A 19,090-nucleotide genomic window follows, 5' to 3' on the forward strand; every position below is an offset into this window, starting at 1 on the left:
AACAAGAGATTGTACAACGAAATGCAAAAGATAGCTGGGACAAAAGAATTTAGCATGTGGGCAAAAGGCATGACATGGGCTCTACCCCATTCCATGGCCATCACCCTGGTTCCTACATGGCCCTTCATGAGCCTCCTTTATCATTCAGGAACCCATGGTTGTCCCAACACTTGGTGGGAGATGAACTGCCCCACTTTATAAGGGGGTATCCACTGCTATACTTTACGCATCATGCTCTCATTACCTAGAGTCTAGAGCAGTTAACCAAATAAAATCATAATAAAAGAAGAAGGCATATGAGGAAGGGTGGAAAAATCAAGGTTGGGGTAACTCATGCACCACGATTGCTTCCTCCTACACATTATTTACCCAAGCATGGGCTTCCAATTTATTAGCTACCCTTGTACCATGGCAGTGATCCAGGTTTCCCTCTTTGATTCGCTACTCCATTCCATCATTATGTGACATGCCACCACCATTTGAAGGATGAACCACAGACATACCACCCCCTTTGAAGGTAGAAACCACCTAATAGGATGCTTGGTTAACCCTATTTGGAGCTAGGAGACATTAGCACATGCCAAAGCCCACTATGGAACGACATGCCATTATGAAGTGCTCACTTGTTATCCATGATTTATAAACTCTTCTACTTGATTTTTTTATGACTTGATGTACTGGAAGGCACGGGGACGCATTAGATCTTATGGAGGATTGCAGGTGGTTTCCATTTGGGTTTGGTCTCCCTATACAGGGTCCTGACCCCATAAGGCTACATTGGCACATGTAGGGTGTGTGTAGAGAGCCATGGGCCTCCAAAACAGTAGACAACACTCCATGGATCCCCTCATCCATTCATATATTGCTCGTGGTTCACTTATTAGATGAGGAAGATGCACCTGATCCATCATGCCCAGTTGGCCCCAGAGTTGTACCTTACACTTGGCAGATGATCCAGGGTTTGCACGATGATGTGGCATCACATAGACCATAATCCTATCCCTTGCAGGTGATCTATAGGCATCTTCAATTTGTATTGAGACCCATGAGGACACTTGTGTGCCCCCACATGTCATTTGGAGCACCACAGGTTATTACAAGGGGGCAACCCCTTGTCCACTACTTTTGGGAGTTCAAATACACATTATGGCACATATGGAATCCATTAGGCCTCCTCCAAGGCCCAATGACATGTATTATTCATTATTCAACCTCTTGAGAGGCTTATTCTTTTTTTTATGAGCTAGTTTGGTGGGCTTGTCACCAAAAGTTATTTATTTTGCACATTATTTTATCATAGCATCTAATGTAGGCCTAATTAGCTAAATCAAGCTCATTAGAAGTGTATAAATAAAAGTGATGTGAATTCATTTTAGCATCATCCCTTGGATTTGGAACTAGTATCTCTTTAGATATTTTTGCTCTCCTTCTTGGAGGACGAATTTTTGGATCATGGAATGAATTTTGATGGTTGGATAATTTTCATATGTCTTGGAGCTGCTTGATGGCAAGTTTTTGGATGGTTGGAGATATTCTTATACATGTAAGTACATTTTAATGCGATTCTTTCTTTCTAATTTTTTCACATACGTTGTTTCTAGGATTTTTCTATACCAAGGCTTATTTGTTACATCTCTTATGCGAAGTTGTGGAGATTTTGTTTCTGGATAGTGAATGCTTCATGTATGGGCCATGTATAATGAATGAATGTTCCTAGGGATGTTTCATTACTGGAATTCATCTTGGCAATCCATTTATCTTTCAAAATTAAGTATAAAATCTTTGGAGCTGCTTTAGCTGCTGCCCTATTACCAAGCAACGTTGTCATGAGGCCTCCTTGATCTAGAAAATTCAAAGGTCCATAGTCATAATTATACCTGACTCCAATATCCCCAAAGGATTAGGTACTGTTCCACCCAAAGGTGATCACCTTAAACCTATTTTTCTTCTTCCCTTTCCTCTTCTCTAGGTATGGTTCTCTAGGCACCTAGGGAATCATTTATCTCATGATCTAGCCATCCAAATATTTCAATTTTTGGTCCACAATTGCATTGGTGTGTCCTCAAGAATCCCTCCAAATTTCATGAGATTATAACGGTGGTATCTTGATATATTGCAATTCCTAGCTCGAAGACCAAGTATTGCCCTTGGTTTCCCTTAGGCTAGAAACCTCACTGGGATCCTTGCATTGCCTTTCATTTAAAATTCATACCTTGATCCCTTTCCTCTCCTTAATTATGTCAAGCATATAATTGGTTACTAAATCCTATCCTCTTGACCTAAACTGGGTCCACTTGGTCCCATGTGATCCCATATCTTATCAAAGTCAACTCTTCAAAAACCACTTGGGAAACCAAATTTCACAAGAATTTTAGGGTTTAGGAATCCCCTTTGCAAGTCACATTCCCTAAGCCAAGCCCTCAAATCCCTATTCCCCTATCATAGAGAACCTTGTACCTTGCTTAAAAGGCAAGTAAGTCCCACTCTTGAGTCTCTCCTAGGAAAGGGTCACCGAGATCACTTCACATCCATCTTAGTTGGTCTATCCCTCATAAGTGATTCTCTATATATCGGGTCTCCTCCCATTGGTGAAAAATCGTAAATAGTAGGAAGCTTCAGCTATGGTGATAGTGGGCTTTAGCTTCATTGTTTCTCTTGACCTAACAAGTACCCCTCTAGGATCCCTACTAGTTTGAGCGGTAATAGTCCTAACCATGAATCTAACACCCACCAAATACTGCCTGAATTTTTCCAAAGCATGCATGATGGTGAGTATCTCCTTGTCATAGATGGAGTAGAGCCTCTCTAAATCCCTGAGTTTCTTACTCTCAAATGTTATCAAAGGTTTATTCTACGCTAAGATGGCCCCTATACCTTCTCCTGAAGCATCACATTCAAGCACAAAGGGTTGAGTGAAGTCAAGTAGTGCAAAAACTAGGAAAGAGCTCATCATCTCCTTGAGCTTGTTGAATATCTTTTGAGCTTCCCCTGTCCATCTAAATGCCCCTTTCTTCATCAAATCTTTCAAGGGTGCAACCAACTGGAAGAATCCCTTAACAAAGTGGTTATAGTAGTTGCACAATCCCATGAATCCTCTTAGCTCTGTGAGGGTCACTGGTGTTGGCCAATCTAATATGGCTTGGATCTTCTCCTGATGTACGTATACGCCCTACATGCTTATCACATGGCCCAAATACAAATTCACATTTTAATTGCTTGGCATATAGTGATTACTCCTACAATATACCCAATCTATCATCTAGATGTCTCAAGTGGTCCTCCCATGACCGACTTTATACAAGAAGATCAATAGAGAATACCGGTAATAATTTCCACAATTTCCTATTGAAAATGTGATTCATGCAAGACTAGAAAGTGGTAGGTGTGTTGGTCAACCCAAATGGCATGACTAGGAACTCATAGTGCCCATAGTGACACTGAAAAGCAGTATTGTGTACTTCCTATTCTGACCCTAATTTGATGATACCCGAATTGAAGATCAATCTTCGAAAAATAGACTCCCCCATGCAACTTGTCCAACAACACATCGATCCTGGGTATGGGGTACTTACTTTTAATTGTCTTCTTGTTTAGGACACAATAGCCAATGCACATCCTCATGGTTCCATCCTTCTTTTTAACCTATACAACTGATGAAGCGAATGAGCTAGAACTAGGTCTGATGTGCCCCATTTCGAATAGTTCCTTGATCATTTTTTTGATCTCCTCCTTGAACTTCTTGGGTTTCCTATATGGAGTGGTTATCATTGGATTTTCCCCCTCTTCTAGCTTGATGGTATGCTCAAAGCCCATGTCAGGAGGTATCCATGTTGGAATATTTCAAAAGACCTTGTACGTTTATTCAACAATGATTGAATATTTGTGTGATAAAGCCGGCTACTATCTGAAGGTATCTTTGATGTAACCAGACACTTTGTTGCCCAAGATATGTCACCATGCCTAAATATACTCTCCATCCATTTGTATGTAACAATTTTAGGGGCACCATTGGTCATTCCCCTTAGAATCACTTTCTTTCCATTCGTTGTAGTGAACTCCATCTCCATTGTCTAGTAGTCCTTCTAGTGCCTCCTTATATATATAAGCCATTGAACACCCAATACGAGATTGGTGTGTGAAATTTCCTTAATTGCAGCAAACAAAAATTTATCTTCTAAATTATGTAGTTTATTTGTCTTCATAAATTATTACGGAAAATAATGATTAATTCATTGCTACAATCTTCATAAATAAAATATAGGAACTGATAAATAATTCACACACATAAAATTTGACACCGGTATTTTTGGACAATAGTCCCTGGAAAATCCCCAATGTGGAGAAAACTAGTTCAGCAGATGAGGGTTTTATTATTAATTCTTCAGCAAATTAAAGAGTACATCAACTACTTGCCTAACATTGGAAAAGCTCCAGTAAATTTATCCAATGGAAAAATTAATTTGGAAACACAAAGTTTCCTTCTGCAAATCAAATCGACCTCCTGCCTGCAACTCACACTAGCAAAATCTAGAAGAGTGTACAACCCTACTAGAAATTGCACTACCTTAGGAAATCATTCCTGCAACTCCTTCTTTCGCCTACAACTTGACTGAGCTATTCACTCTTCCTACTGGCAATTATTTTTAAAAACTGGAAATCGAATAACTGCCTAGTAATGTGCACTGACTAACTCACAATGGCTAGTGTGACCTCTTTACACAATAAATCGGCCTCTATTACTTCCTCTCAGAATGCTAGAATCTTTTGAAGAATCCCTCTAGAAATCACTCCTCAATTATTCCTACTAAAACACTTGTTGTTGGTGTCCCTCTGCTTAAACTGCACCCTTTCTAATCACTGCAATTGGGAAGTCAAACTACTTGAATGTTTGTTGTGTCTTCTCTAAGGCCCCATCGACTTTCTCTTATAATCTCTCGTTGAGAAACCAATGGCCATGATCTAATCACAATCAATCGTTAATATCATCTTGACTCCATCAAGTGACTTTTCCGGAAGTCTCTAGAGAAAAATCGATTTTCCTCAATTAATTCGATTTAATTAACTAGTTTTCCTAAGCTAGACTTAGAGAAATAATTAATAATTAGCTAATTAATCTAATTGAGGTGTTTCTTATGAAACCTTTTCTAGGTATTGGAGAAAATGTGTTCCTTAGCCTCATAAACACCATAGAGAGTAGAACACCTATCCGTTGCTACCAAAAACTAACATGGTGTTGGCTAGATCTACCACATAGAAATCATCAGTTAGAGAGTAGTTCCCCATCTTTAGCTCCAACTGTGGAGCCCTTTTAGTGTAGGTCATACCATAGCCATCAACCACCTCCACATCGAACCCCTCAAAATTTTCAGTAGGAATGCCTCTCCTGGCTACCAAAGTTGAGTCAATAAAGTTATGGGTTGACCCACTTTCAATCAGAACAATGACTCGTTGTCCCTATACAACTCCTCTAACCCTAAAGGTATTATATTGAGGAAGACATAAGAGTTTGGATATGCTGCCACCTTTAGCCTCCACCTATGGAAGTTCCCCATCTATACTGCTATGCTCATTGTCCAAAGCCAAACCTGCTCCTTCTTCATCACTGTCTGAAAGTACCTCTATGTAATGTACCTTCCCCTTTCCCATGCACCTGTGACCTGGTTCCCAAGGCTCCTTGCAGTTAACATAAATCTTCCTTCCTCTCATCTCCTTCCAAATCTCATCATCCAACCTGTTTTTCTAGACCACTCCTTCTGGAGGGGATTCTTATCCTTGTTTTTTTGAGGGAAGGGTTTGAAAGAAACTTTACTCTTGGGTACTACTTCCTCCATATCCTTTGTTCTAATGATAACATCTTGTAAGGAACCTAGTTTAAAGGCCTTAACCCATTCACGTAGGGGCTTAGATAACCCCTTGTTGGGCCTCAAATATGCCCATTTTTCCATCATACAAAACTGCCATTTATAACCTAAATTCTGACACTAGTATACTCATTTCACATCATAATTCCATCATTTATCGCCAAATCACATCCTATGCCTTGTGGTTGATTACCATTAGTTTTATTAGCTTTTCTATGATTAAATATGACTATGCCATGATTTACTAATGACGGTTTTTCTAAGCTCATCTTTTCATAGGGTTCCGTCGCCGAGTTTCTTTACAAGCCAGTAGAGTATGAAAATGACCAATTTGGGGCTTTGACACTTTCGGCATGCTTCCGAAGAAACCAAGAGAGGATATTATCAAAAATAATTTTTTAATACCTTTCCATAACCTAGATTGCACCCAGGTCACTCATGTGGGTCTCTAGAAGGAAATTCACAAATTTGCCCAAATCTACAATAAGTTTCAAACTGCCAACTTCTGCCTCGATTTTTGTGTAGGTGAAGGAAAATGAATAAACTTTGGCACATTGGTTTTGGTCCCAGTATAGCACATTGACTAAGCCTCAAACAGATTTATAAAATTCATCACGGTTTGGGAGATACGAAGAGGTCTTTGAGGCATATTTGTATAAAAATCAGGTAAAACTCAGATTTGTAAAATATCCAAACAACCAAATTTGGGCACGCTTTCTGAGGAGATGGAGTTGAATCAGAAGATTTCAAGACATGGGATTTGTCAAAAATATGGCCAATTAGGTTCCATATGAACAGTTTACCAAAATACATTATGGTTGAGGAGATCAAGCCAACTCTTCATCACTAATTTGTGTAAAATCACAACAAACCCAGATTTTTGGGATCTCTTCCAAAATTGCAAATTCGTTTGGGAATTCAATTTAAATGTCTTTTATGTATATATTAGAGCTCAAGGAGGGAGTAATGGAGTAATGATACTGTTGTAATTGCTGTAAGGCTCCAGAATTGTTGATTAAGAACTTATGTTATTCCAGACTTTGTATGCCATCATTTTGATTTAATACAAGTTCAAGCACTTGTTCCACTATGAGTTATTTATGATTTCGTTTTAGATTTCCATTTCACTGCAGTAAACTAGCTCACTCTAGGTGTGGGAGGGCCCACCATTCTTGGAACTGAGTCCAATAGCTAGTATAGATTAGGAAATGTGTGATTTTACGGAGTGACTCTTCATTGATTTAAGATTGCAAAGTGTTTGAAGGTTGTTGTGTGATCCTGTGATTATGTTTTGGTTTGATTTATAAATGTTTAACAATTGTTTACATTGAATAATTGATCCATTAAAAGACTATTTTTATGAGACTGTGGAGTTACGATTTGTTGTCATATAAGGTCTGTGTATACATATCTATCTCAGAGTCATACTCTGCATTTTTATAAACAAGAGAGCAAGAATACATTAAGAGCCACAGTTGAAGTATTAGTGATAGGGAATGAACATGGAATTAAATGATTTCTGAATGCATATATATTTTGTCATGTAGCTTAGATTTGGGTGAGGTGCTTTCTCATTTATGCTTGAATAGTTGTTTCATGATTACATTGTGTAGTAATTGTAAGTTAGAATGAATTCGTTTTTGACAATGATAGCATTTTGAATAGGAATAGTTAGCATAGGTGTTGTTCTTTGATTCTGTTCTTGCAATTCGAATTGGTTAAAGTAATTTCATTATTTGCAGTTTGATTCAATTTGGGTAACTTCGAGGGTTATTGTGATAGAACATAGTAGTTGATTTCGTTTCAGAATGGTTATTGCAGTAGTTTTAAATTAGAATAGGATTTGATCATTGAGTCTTTTAATTTGAGTGTGTTAATTTAAGCAACATAGAAATATTTATTTGAAACTGTCATTTTGAAGCTTTGAAGGTGTGAACTAGATGGGATTAAGAAATAAGTTTCAATGCTTATTTATTAGTGTGATCTCGAGAATTAGATTAGTTACAATTTTTTTTGAATTGTGGTTATTTTTTGCATTAGAATAATGTTTATTTCAACTGCAAGTGTGATTACTTTTCTGCATTAGATTAAGATTAATTTCTTGCATTAGATTAAGCGTGTTTATTTTTTGGCATTAGATTATGGTTACTTCATTGCATGTGTGGTTACTTTTATGTACTAGATTAAGTTTCATTCCATTACAATATTGGTTAATTTTGACAGTAGAGTTCCATTTCCTTACATGTCATTTGTTTCAATTGCTTTGACTTTTCTATTTCGATTGCTTGAGATAGCGTTAGTTTAAAAGCCTTTTCATTTTGTACTTAATTTTGAAATAGGAATTTGATATTAAGTTAGGTTAGATGCTCTGATCCTATGTTACCTACGCTTGTGCCTCTAAGTCTTACGACCCGAGATTGATAATTTAATTTTGGAAACTATAACACATATAATTTCCCCAACACCCCTCAACAAATATCATGACTAATCTATGCTCTAATACATCATTCACCATGATTACTAATCTCTGAAACTCATAAATGTAAGCATCAAGCATACCTATCTATTTGAGTTGTGCTAGCTCTCTAAAATGCAACTCAGGGTTCTTCTTATCAAACCTATCAATCAACCTTTGTGTGAACTCCAAGTAAGAGGTGATGCTAGAATGCCACATCATAACTAGACCATGGTACCACCATTCATGATCTTCTCCCTCAAAATGTAGTGTTGCAAACTTAATGGCTTTAGTCTTTGTCATAGGGTTGAGTTGGAGGTATGTTTCCAATTTTTGTACCCATGCCCTGGCAATGCAACTAGATGATCTATCAAAAAAAGGAATAGATAACTGCCCCCAATTTCCTTGGAAGTTCATAATTTTGGGGACCCCTATTGAACTATCTAGGCTTGTTCTTGTATTTGATAGTGAAAAAATATTAAAAGGACATAGTTGCATGAAACTCCTCCCCTAGCACCTGATACTCCTTTAGATAGTTAGAAAACCCTTCGCCTAGCCCTTGATTCCCTTGGTTTTCTATTGGTTGTTCTTTTAATAATTTTGCTAATAAGTGCCTAGGTGATACTCTGCTCATTGTCTGAGGATTGTTTTGAGCTGGAATATGGGTGTGGATTCCCTCAATGTGACTCCCATTGTGACCATTGGACCCTCCTGCTCCACTGGTATTGGCATTATGTTGGTTCCCCTAAAATGCTTGCCATAGATTGAGTAATAACCTGCACCAACTCTTGCTTCCCTCTTGCCAAGTCATTTAAGGCATTCATAATGCATTCATAGTGCCTTTATTGTTGACTATCTTTTAATGGTTATGCATGCAATAAATTTTGCTAGGGTTTCTATGTTCTTGTTAAATTGCATATCTTTCTATGGAATTTTGGTGAAATATTGTATGTTTTAACTAGAGAATGTATGACATCCCTTGAGGACCTCTAAGTGAGCTTTCCTCTTGATTTTATCCCCTCATAAAGTGGTAGATGGGGTTTTAAAACTAGGGTTTGTCTTCCCCTTACTCCCTTCTAGGGTTTGATATCTCCATAGTAGGTTTCACTTAGACTCCATCACCGAAGAAATAGGCACTATCTTCCACATAAGTGATCAAATCTCACAAAATATCCTTCTCAAATTTTATTTATCTCTCCTCTCTCATTTTTGGCCCTTCAAGGCAAGCCGCTAGGCTAGGGCATAGTGTCGAATTCAAATAGGGGTATGACATTGGCCTATTGTGAGGTGCCTCATGTGGATTGAGTCTCATTGAATTAAAATCTATCATTTACCATTGTCAAATTTTCCTCCTTAGGGCTGACGTCACATGACCTAGCTAATTTTGCCCTAGGGAAACCCTAATCTAGCACCAAGGCTTCTACTTAGGACTTGTTGAAGGCTTGTGTCTCCTATTTTTTATCATATCAATTTTTCATAAGCCTTTTCTTGGTCTTATGTGCCTTTGTAAGCCATTATCATTGCTTATCTCTTAAACCCTAAGCCATAGGTACCTTTGATAGGCCTCTTGAAGTGCACGCTATTCCTTTTCTTATTGGATTGTGACTTGTCCTTAGTTTGAGTGCCCTTCTTGAGCTTATCCCATCTATCACCTTTGAACCTTTTCCTTAAAATTCCTATTAGGTGACTAATACTGAGAATCCTCCCTTGTGGTAAAATTCCACTAAATAGCAAGAGGTTGTGTGTTGTGGTGACAGTGGGCCTCCACCTCAAGTGTTGTCCCTTGGTCTAATTCTTGTCTTGTGAGACCTCTCACAAGACTTGCTAGATTTTTAGGCAACAGTCTCGATGATGACATTCAACATTCTCCATAGATAGTAGTCGAAACATTCCTCTTACATCATTCTTAGCTAACTCATTTTATGATATTGACACTTGACACACATGAGGTACATTTGTCCATTTCTTCATATTAAGCATTTATGATAAGTGTTTTAGCCATCAAAATGGATAACCCCATAGGAGAAAACTTTCTCCTATTCTTCAAAACCAGTCAATCAACCATGTAGCCAACAACCCCTTACAACCACCAACCACTAGCTGATGATTTTCCATTTATCTCCACCACTTGCATCAACCATTTTCTTCTCACCTATCTAGCATGAGCACATGGATGAAGGTGGGTTTCCACTCAAAAAGGTACTTTGGTCATTTTGCAATCAAGTGCTTATGCTTGTTTTTTCTTGGGCATTTGATATGGATTATGGAGTGAACTGGAAGAATGATGGGCTTTGACCCTGATTTTTCTCTCTCACCTTAAATGGAGGGTTAATGTTTTATCCTAGTCTAGTGGAACCTCCCTTAATGACCCAATGGGTATAGGAGGAGCACTACTTAGGAAGCCCTAATTGAGATAGCATAGTTCCATCTATCCTCATGCCATACTTAACACTTTCCGTTTCACATTATAAGCCCTTATCTCACCTGCATTCTTTGGGTTAAGCCTGTCATGAGTTCTTTGGGATTTTCCACCCATATGTCCACATACCTAGGTAGGGCCTGGAAACTTTGCTCTGGGAGGTTGATGCAGTTAAAAGAAATAGAAAGAGCATATCATGGCCATAGAAAAATGCAAAATATGACTAGGGACATAAGAATTAGCACATGGGAAAAATCCTATCATGATCTATACCTCACTCACTATGGCCATCACCCAGTTCCTGAGCACATGTCGCTCTACTACATCAAAAGGAGGAACCATTGCATGTCCCAACCCCAATGATTAATGAGCTGACTAATCATTAAGGGGTAATACAACTGCTATATCATTCAAAGCAAGCTCTAACCCTTGATCTATGAGCAATAATACAAAGAAAAAATCAAGAAGTAAAATTCACACAAGTGGGGTGGAAAAACAAAGGCTGAGTTGGTAACTCATGCATCCATGAATGCTCCCTCCTCACATCTATACACTTAGGATGCAGATACCCCCATCAACTTGTCCCTTTGACCATGGCACTTTGCCATGAAGTATTATCCCTTCCATTACCATCATTATTATTCACTAACACCTATCAATTTAGATTGACAAAATGTTACTTCCCGTTAGGAGTTGGAAACACCTAATAGGGTTGTCCTTTAGCCACTACTACCTAGGGAGAAAACACCATTGCAAGTTCAAGGCCCTAATTTTGGAACAGGATCCCTATCCGAAGTATTAAATAGCCCATGAATTCAAGTTTGGCTCACTTAGATGCAATGATGATCTTTGTCTCTAATGAATGGTTGCTTTCACTAGAATCTGTATTGTGATTGTCAGGTGGTTCAACAGCCTATGTCTTGGTCACCTTCTCCATAGATACCAAAGCCATTAGAGAAGTGTACTAGCACAAATAGGTGAAGTGTTGCGACTTTGTGGCCTCCTAACAGTGAAAACATATGGAACATGTTCTAGGGACCCTTCTGCACCCAGGATGTTAGATGCCTTTGCACTAAATTTGATGATTCTTTAGGATGACACAACTAGACCTAGCATGCCCCTAGGTCGGCCTTAGCACTAATTGATGAATAGAAGTTGATTCAAGACCTAGATGAGGATGGTATCACCTTCAAACACTAGGGAGGGCTAGTTGCACCTGAGAAGCCCTTAACATTGGAGCAAAGAAGGCCACTTTGAGTAGTTGGAGACCCATGGAGACCACTTTATGGTTCCCTAGCTCGATTTTGGGACCACACAGGAGCCATTGAGGTGAATTTGAGGGACAACACTCAAATATTGATTTTTACATGCTTCTACATCATCTTGGACACCTCATATCACTTGGAAAATGCCATTTGGAGCTCATGTCTAGCATGACATCATCACTAAAGAGATAGCGGCTCACACATGTGGGCTAATTGGGGTATTTATTGTTTAAGCTAGTGAGTTGGCTTGTAACCCAAGGTTGTATTGTAGTCAAACTTGTTTTGTAATATCCCCATTTTTGGTTTCCCTTATGATGCGATTAGGATGGATTTCCAAGGTTTGTATCAGCCAGGTCACAGGAGTGAGATTCAAGGTTGCTTGGAAGTGGGAGTGGAAACAGGGCTGGGGATCAACAATTTTCAGAAGCTTCTAGGTTGGGAGTTAATTGGGAGTGAATTTTATATGATATAATTTTTTATATATTTTGATGCATATATATCAACAAAAGCATGTAGAATGATGAATTAGTTATAAAAAACATATAAACATGGATTAAAACATATAGCATCAATCATCTACTATACACGGGATCATCAACATGTGCCACATAAACATCATCAGGCTCAGATTCCAAGGACTCCTTAGTGTCCTCTATGTTGAAGTTTCTAAGTCTACTTAGTTAGAAACCCTCCATGCACTTTATCTGATTTATTCCTACCTACTTGTTATTTTACTTAACCAGTTATTTACAATGTAAATACTGAAAATAAACACTAGTGCATGCTCAACATATTAAAAATCAACAAATAAAGGAAACAGAAACAATCACACCATATGAAAACATTATTTTTGGACTAATGTCCCCGAAAAAACCCAATGTGAGAAAAATGGTGCAGCTATTTGAGGGTTTTCTTATTAAGCAATATCAAAGTACAATCTGGGTGTTGAAACTAGCCTACCCAATAGAGAATTTCCTTGGCAGTAATACCTCTTAGTTTCTGACAAATCTCCTAGCCGTAACCCTGGATAAACCTTCCGGCAGCTACTCAGCCCAAATTTGCCCTAGAAACCCCAGTGTCAGCCTCTCTCTAGATTGCGTCAGCCCCTCTCTACCCAGCATTGGCCCTGCGTCACCCCAGATGGGTCTGTGTCAACCTTAGGAGGCCATGTGTTAGCCCTCTGGCCCTATGCGTTAGCAACTCTAGCCTCTCTGAGGCTCTTTGCAGCTCCTGACTGCCTCTGTGTGGCCCTACGTGAGCCCTGGCTGTCTCTGCGTCACTCTCCCCTGCTACTGTGCTTCTCTCCTAGCACTATCTCTACCTCTTTGTCTCTCTAGACTCAAATGCCCCTTAGCTGCATCTCCCGATCACTAATTCTATCTCTCTTAGCAAATCTTGCTCTAGAGAATAGAATGATTGATCACTCTAGTGTGTTCTCCAAGTGACCCTCAAGCCTCCTCTTACACTTTTCCTATTGACATATCAATGGTCAAGATTAAGTCCTTAATCAACGGCTAAGATTAGATCTGGCTTGATCCATGTATTTTGGACCATTCTAACATAGTTTCATATTAACTCCCATTAATATTTTATTTTCCCTAAGTTTAGAAATAGGGACTCCATTAAAAATATCAATTATTTTAATATCTCCTGAACTGTTTAGAATCTGTGCAAACCATTTCTGGGTATTGGATATCTCATGTTCCCTAGCCTCTCCACCAAATTTCGTGGCTATACCATATCCGTTGCTACCCAAAATCAACACTCCCTCTTAGCAAGGACTGTGCTCTAGCAATACTCCTCACTGAGTATTACTCTAATCATCTAGCATCGATACCTGTGCTGATGCTAGGCCTTCTTGCCCAACATCCTCTACACTACTGCATCCTGTACTATTGCCCATGGTTTTGCCACTGCCACTATTGCATCTGTATGACAACTTCATCTACATTCGTGTTGTTGTTTTTCCTTTCTCCGAGCACTGCACCTCCTCTCCTCATGTTGCATCATGCTGCCCACTGCTACACTGCAACTCAGTTACTGAGAAGTAAGTAACTGATCTCCCAACTGACCTCTCTGTTGGGCTAGAGACACACACTGATGTTGAAGCTCCCTCTGCCACTGACAAGTGCTCCCTCTCTGACCTTTGCGTTGTTGCAACAACTCCCTACATCTCGCACCATTTCACACCTCGCTGTGCCATCCTGCACTGGTGAAATACTCTTATGCCTCTCACATTGTTGCAGCTTGTTAGCCTCGCATTGTATTGGGACTCCTGCACTGTAGCTCTCTCTGTCGCTTCATCCGCATCCGTCTCTATCCGACTCAGCCAGTCCTATTACTCCTCTTCGGAGCTCCTGTAGCAAGGTCTATTCCAAGAGGTTGAGTACCTCAAGGATCCTGCCCCTCATCGCCTGTAGTCTGCCTGACTACAACTTGATGTCTCCCCACTTCCGCTTAAGTGGTGCGTGTGCACTCATGGCACAGTCATCATCTGTCTCCACTTCCTTCTCTGCCATTGTTGGCGCTGCCTTAGTCTCAGAAGACTCTCCCTTACTCTTCTTCCTTGGACACTGGGTTGCATAATGACCCAACTCCCCATAGTGGAAGCACTTGATCTTGGAGAGATATTTCTTCTTCCGCTTTTCCTCCATTCCCTCAAGTGCTAGGGAAACATCTTCCTCCTCCTTCTTTACTTTGATCCCCTTGCTACTGCTACCTGTCTTTGACTACCGTCTGATCTCTTCCTGGCGAAGAGCCGCCCACATCTTGTCCCAAGGTGGGAGAGTCCCTCTGCCTATTATACTCTAGACAAATACCTCCCAGTATTTTGAGATAGCATTTAGGGTTGTCCTCACCATCAACTCCTGATCCGGTGTCACTTCTATAGCAGTCAACTGATCTTGGATCTCATTCAGTCCTCTGAGGTAGGTGTCAATCAACTCTCCCTTCTTCATCTGATACAACCTCAACTGATTCTCAAGTAGCATTCTTCTCTACACATAAGTATGCTGGTAGAATTTCTTGAGAGCCTCCCACATCTCAAATGTTGTTTCCTTCTCGTCTATGTGTGGTACTACATGATCCTTGACCCCGTCAAGGATGATGGTCTTGGCCCTCGCCATTCCCTCCTCATACTTGTCATTATCATTGGGGTCTACCGGGATAGCTATTACCTTCAAGGCAAAATTCTTGACACGATTTCTGTCAAGTACAGATAAGATTTTGGCCTTCCAGACTGCGAAGTTTGATGCTCCATCCAGTCTATCCAGGTCTCTTACTCCATGTAGTACCATGATGCCCCTCTACTTCCCCCTTGGAATTTCTTTGTTCGACTCCTCTGAGTCTCTACTTCCCTTCTGGACTCCCTCTGAGTCCTGATTTCCCTCCTGGAAATTCTTCTGCCGCTATCAAGATGCCCCCTACTCTGATCATCTTGTGCAACCACACCACTGATCTAGGTTCCTCTGCTAAAAACTCTCGGTAGTAACTCCTCTGGACTTTCTCTGTCAGGTACTGTTCTGACTACAGTACCTCACCAGTTCCACTCTGCAATATTCCCACAGCCTTCTAAACCCTAGAAACCTGAAGGTGAGATCTCCCAGGCAACACCAACAACTGGGCCTCCTTAGCTAACTACGTTAGCCGTCCCAGCCACTACGTGGCTCTGGATGAGGCTCCCTTTGCTTTCTCTAGCCCTTGTGTTGCCTCTTCCTGGCTCATCTTTGATGATGCAGGCACTGCATCACCCATCCCTTGTTGCTCCTCTGCTAGAAACAACTTATGTCACCTGAGGACAACTGTTTTCTATTTCTATTGCTTCACTCGGCTGATGTCCTTTAGTCCTCCTGTGATCTGCAATCACGCTCTGATACCATGTTGAAGTTTCTAAGTCTACTTAGTTAGAAACCCTCCATGAACTTTATCTGATTTATTCCTACCTACTAGTTATTTTACATAACAAGTTATTTACAATGTAAATATTGAAAATAAACACTAGTGCATGCTCAACATATTACAGATCATCAACTAAACGAAACAGAAACAATCACACCATATGACACCATTATTTTTGCACTAATGTCCCCGGAAAAACCCAATGTTGGAAAACCAGTGCAACTATCTGAGGGTTTTCTTATTAAGCAATATCAGAGTACAATCTGGGTTCCAAAACTAACCTACCCAACAGAGAATTTCCTTGGCAGTAATACCTCTCATTTTTTGACAAATCTCTTGGCTGAAACCCCAGATAAACCTTCTAGCAGCTACTCAGCACAAATCTGCCCCAGAAACCCCAGCGTCAGCTTCTCTCTAGACTGCGTCAGCCCCTCTCTGCCTAGTGCTGGCCCTACATCACCCCAGATGGGTCTGCGTTAGCCTTAGGGGGCCCTACGTCAGCCCTATGGCCCTCTGCGTCAGCAACACTGGCCTCTTTGAGGCTTTACGTAGCTCCCGGATGCCTCTGCGTGGCCCTGTGTGAGCCCTCACTGGATCTACATCACTCTCCCCTGCTACTACGCTACTCTCCCGACATTATCTTTACCTCTCTGTCTCTCTGTACACAAATTCCCCTCAGCTGCATCTCCCGATCACTAATTCTATCTCTCTTAACAAACCCCGCTCTAGAGAATAGAATGACTGATCACTCTAGTGTGTTCTCCAAGTGACCCTTAAGCCTCCTCTTATACTTTTCCTATTGACATATCAAAGGCCAAGATTAAGTCCCTAATCAATGGCTAAGATTAGATCTGGCTTGATCCATGTCTTTTGGACCATTCTAACATAGTTTCATATTAATTCCCATTAATATTTTATTTTCCCTAAGTTTAGACATAGGGACTCCATTAAAAATATTAATTATTTTAATATCTCCTAAACTTTTTAGAATCTGCCCATACCCTTTCTGGGTATTGGAGATCTCATGTGCCCCAAGCTCTCCACCAAATTTCATGGCTAGAGAGAATATGATGCTACCCCAAATCAACACTCTACAACCTTAGTAGTAGTAGTAGCAACAAAACTGTTAATTTTGCAACTAGGGTCAAATTACACATTGAATAGCTCAGATGCCCAAGATGATGCTTGCATTAAATTCCTCTTTTTGAGAGCACCAAAATTGACCTAAATATCACCCAATTTGGTTAAGCGGAAGTTAAGTTTTGAATTATTTTATACATACATTCATTATGGAATGGGTTGGCCCTAACCACATGGGTAACTACTTGGGTTACCTTAACCCCAAGTAAACCCTCAGGAAAGCCTATAAATAGAAGCGACCTCAAGTTCATTTCATCACATTGATCAAGTCATTTTCTATTCTTTTGTCTTGGCTCGCACAGGTTTGACAGAAGGAGTTCGCACAAGGGTCTGAAATCACAGGCGTAAGGTTTGTTATGAGTTAAGGATTTTTGGGTTTTGTATGTTGTCACAGAACAGGGAAATCTGGTCCCTAGATGATGGCATAGAGTGGAAAATAGAGAGTACAGAGAGCCCTAGACACTGGCAGATAGGCTTAAGAAAGCGTCCAAGTGTTCAGAGATAGATCAGGCTACATTGGTCCCGGGACACTCGCTCAAAGTGGTCTTGTGAGCGTCCAAGCCATCTTGGACGCCTGCACAACAACTATAAGAGAGCGTCCAAGGGTTTCTAGTGTGTTTTACCCCAGACGCATGCACAAATTCTTCCTTAGAAGGACTGAGCAATTACAGTCTCCCTCACATAATGTCCAACAGAGCATCCAGGATGTTTCAGACACACACAGATAGTTTTGATGAGAGCATCCCTGGTTCAAAGCTAGGGCTTGACATCTTGGCTTTAGTTGGCTTCAGTGATCTAGTGGATCTGGGTTTCTCTCTACTATTATGCAGATCTGTAGATCTATAGATTTGATTTGTTAGTATCCACTACAAACATATGTATTGGACTCATTGTACTCTCTGCTGAAATATTTTTATGTAGATCTATTAAAGAAGAAGATTTGAAAGGGTTTCCCCCTTGTGGGGTTTTTCCCTAGTCTTGGACCAATCTGCTATCGCTTATGGTTGTGCTTGTCTTCTTTGTCAGTGCATACATTGTTCTTTCTTCAATTACATTTATGTTTGATTATACTACTAATAATTGGATGCATTGTTAATAAAGAAGTGATTTGGGCTAAAGTAATTGATACAACATAGAAAAATTAGAAAATTTAACATGGTATTGGAGTTGAGGTGAAGGAAAATCCCAAAATAAGACAAGGATTGAATCCCTCATTTTCAGAAAGCAAATTTCCTAGTCAATGACAAGATGTCGTCTTATACCTTCAAGGAGCATGAAAGTTTGGGTGATGCATCAAAATTTGTTGCATGGAAAGTCAAATTGGAGATCATAGCTGACAACAATGATGTGCTAGAATACATTCAAGGAAGGATGCTCGAGCCTCCAGAAAATGCTTCCGCTTCCCTCAAGAATAGGTACAAGAAAAGTGAGTCCAAAGTAAAGCAAATTATAGCTCACAGTTTACAAGATCATTTACTTGCATATGTTGGGAATTTAAGAAAATCTAAAGATATGTATGACAAGATAGTCGGCATGTATGAAATCAACAACTTGAATGGGATCATCACCTTGAAAGATCAACTCAAGGAAACTAAGATGAACAAAGAAAAAGTTGTCCAATCCTACATTATGAGGATCTCTCACCTTAGAGATCAATTGTAGAGAGTTGGAGAAAATGTGCCTAACAGGGAGCTAGTAGTTGTGACTCTTAGAGGTCTCCCTCCTATTTGGGAAACCTTCATTACTACAATCAACAACAACAATGTCCTTCTGTCATTTGATGAAATTGTTGGGAAGCTCACTCAAGAATAATCAAGGATGATAGCAAGAGGAAGGATTCAAAAACATGAAGAGGGAGAGCCCACTGCATATATCACTCATGGAAAAAGGAAGAAGGCAAGAGGAGGTCCATCAAGGAAGCCTCCTTCTCAAAATACAAAAGGAAGGAATGATATATCATTATCTCATGTTGAATGCTTCAATTGCCACAAGAAGGGTCATTATGCACGAGATTGTCCTAAGAAAGGAAAGAGGCCACACTACAACACTAGAG

Source organism: Pinus tabuliformis, chromosome J, assembly GCF_031772625.1.
Source record: "Pinus tabuliformis cultivar Carrire ecotype Pingquan chromosome J, CPIR1, whole genome shotgun sequence".
NCBI classification, from domain to species: Eukaryota; Viridiplantae; Streptophyta; class Pinopsida; order Pinales; family Pinaceae; genus Pinus; species Pinus tabuliformis.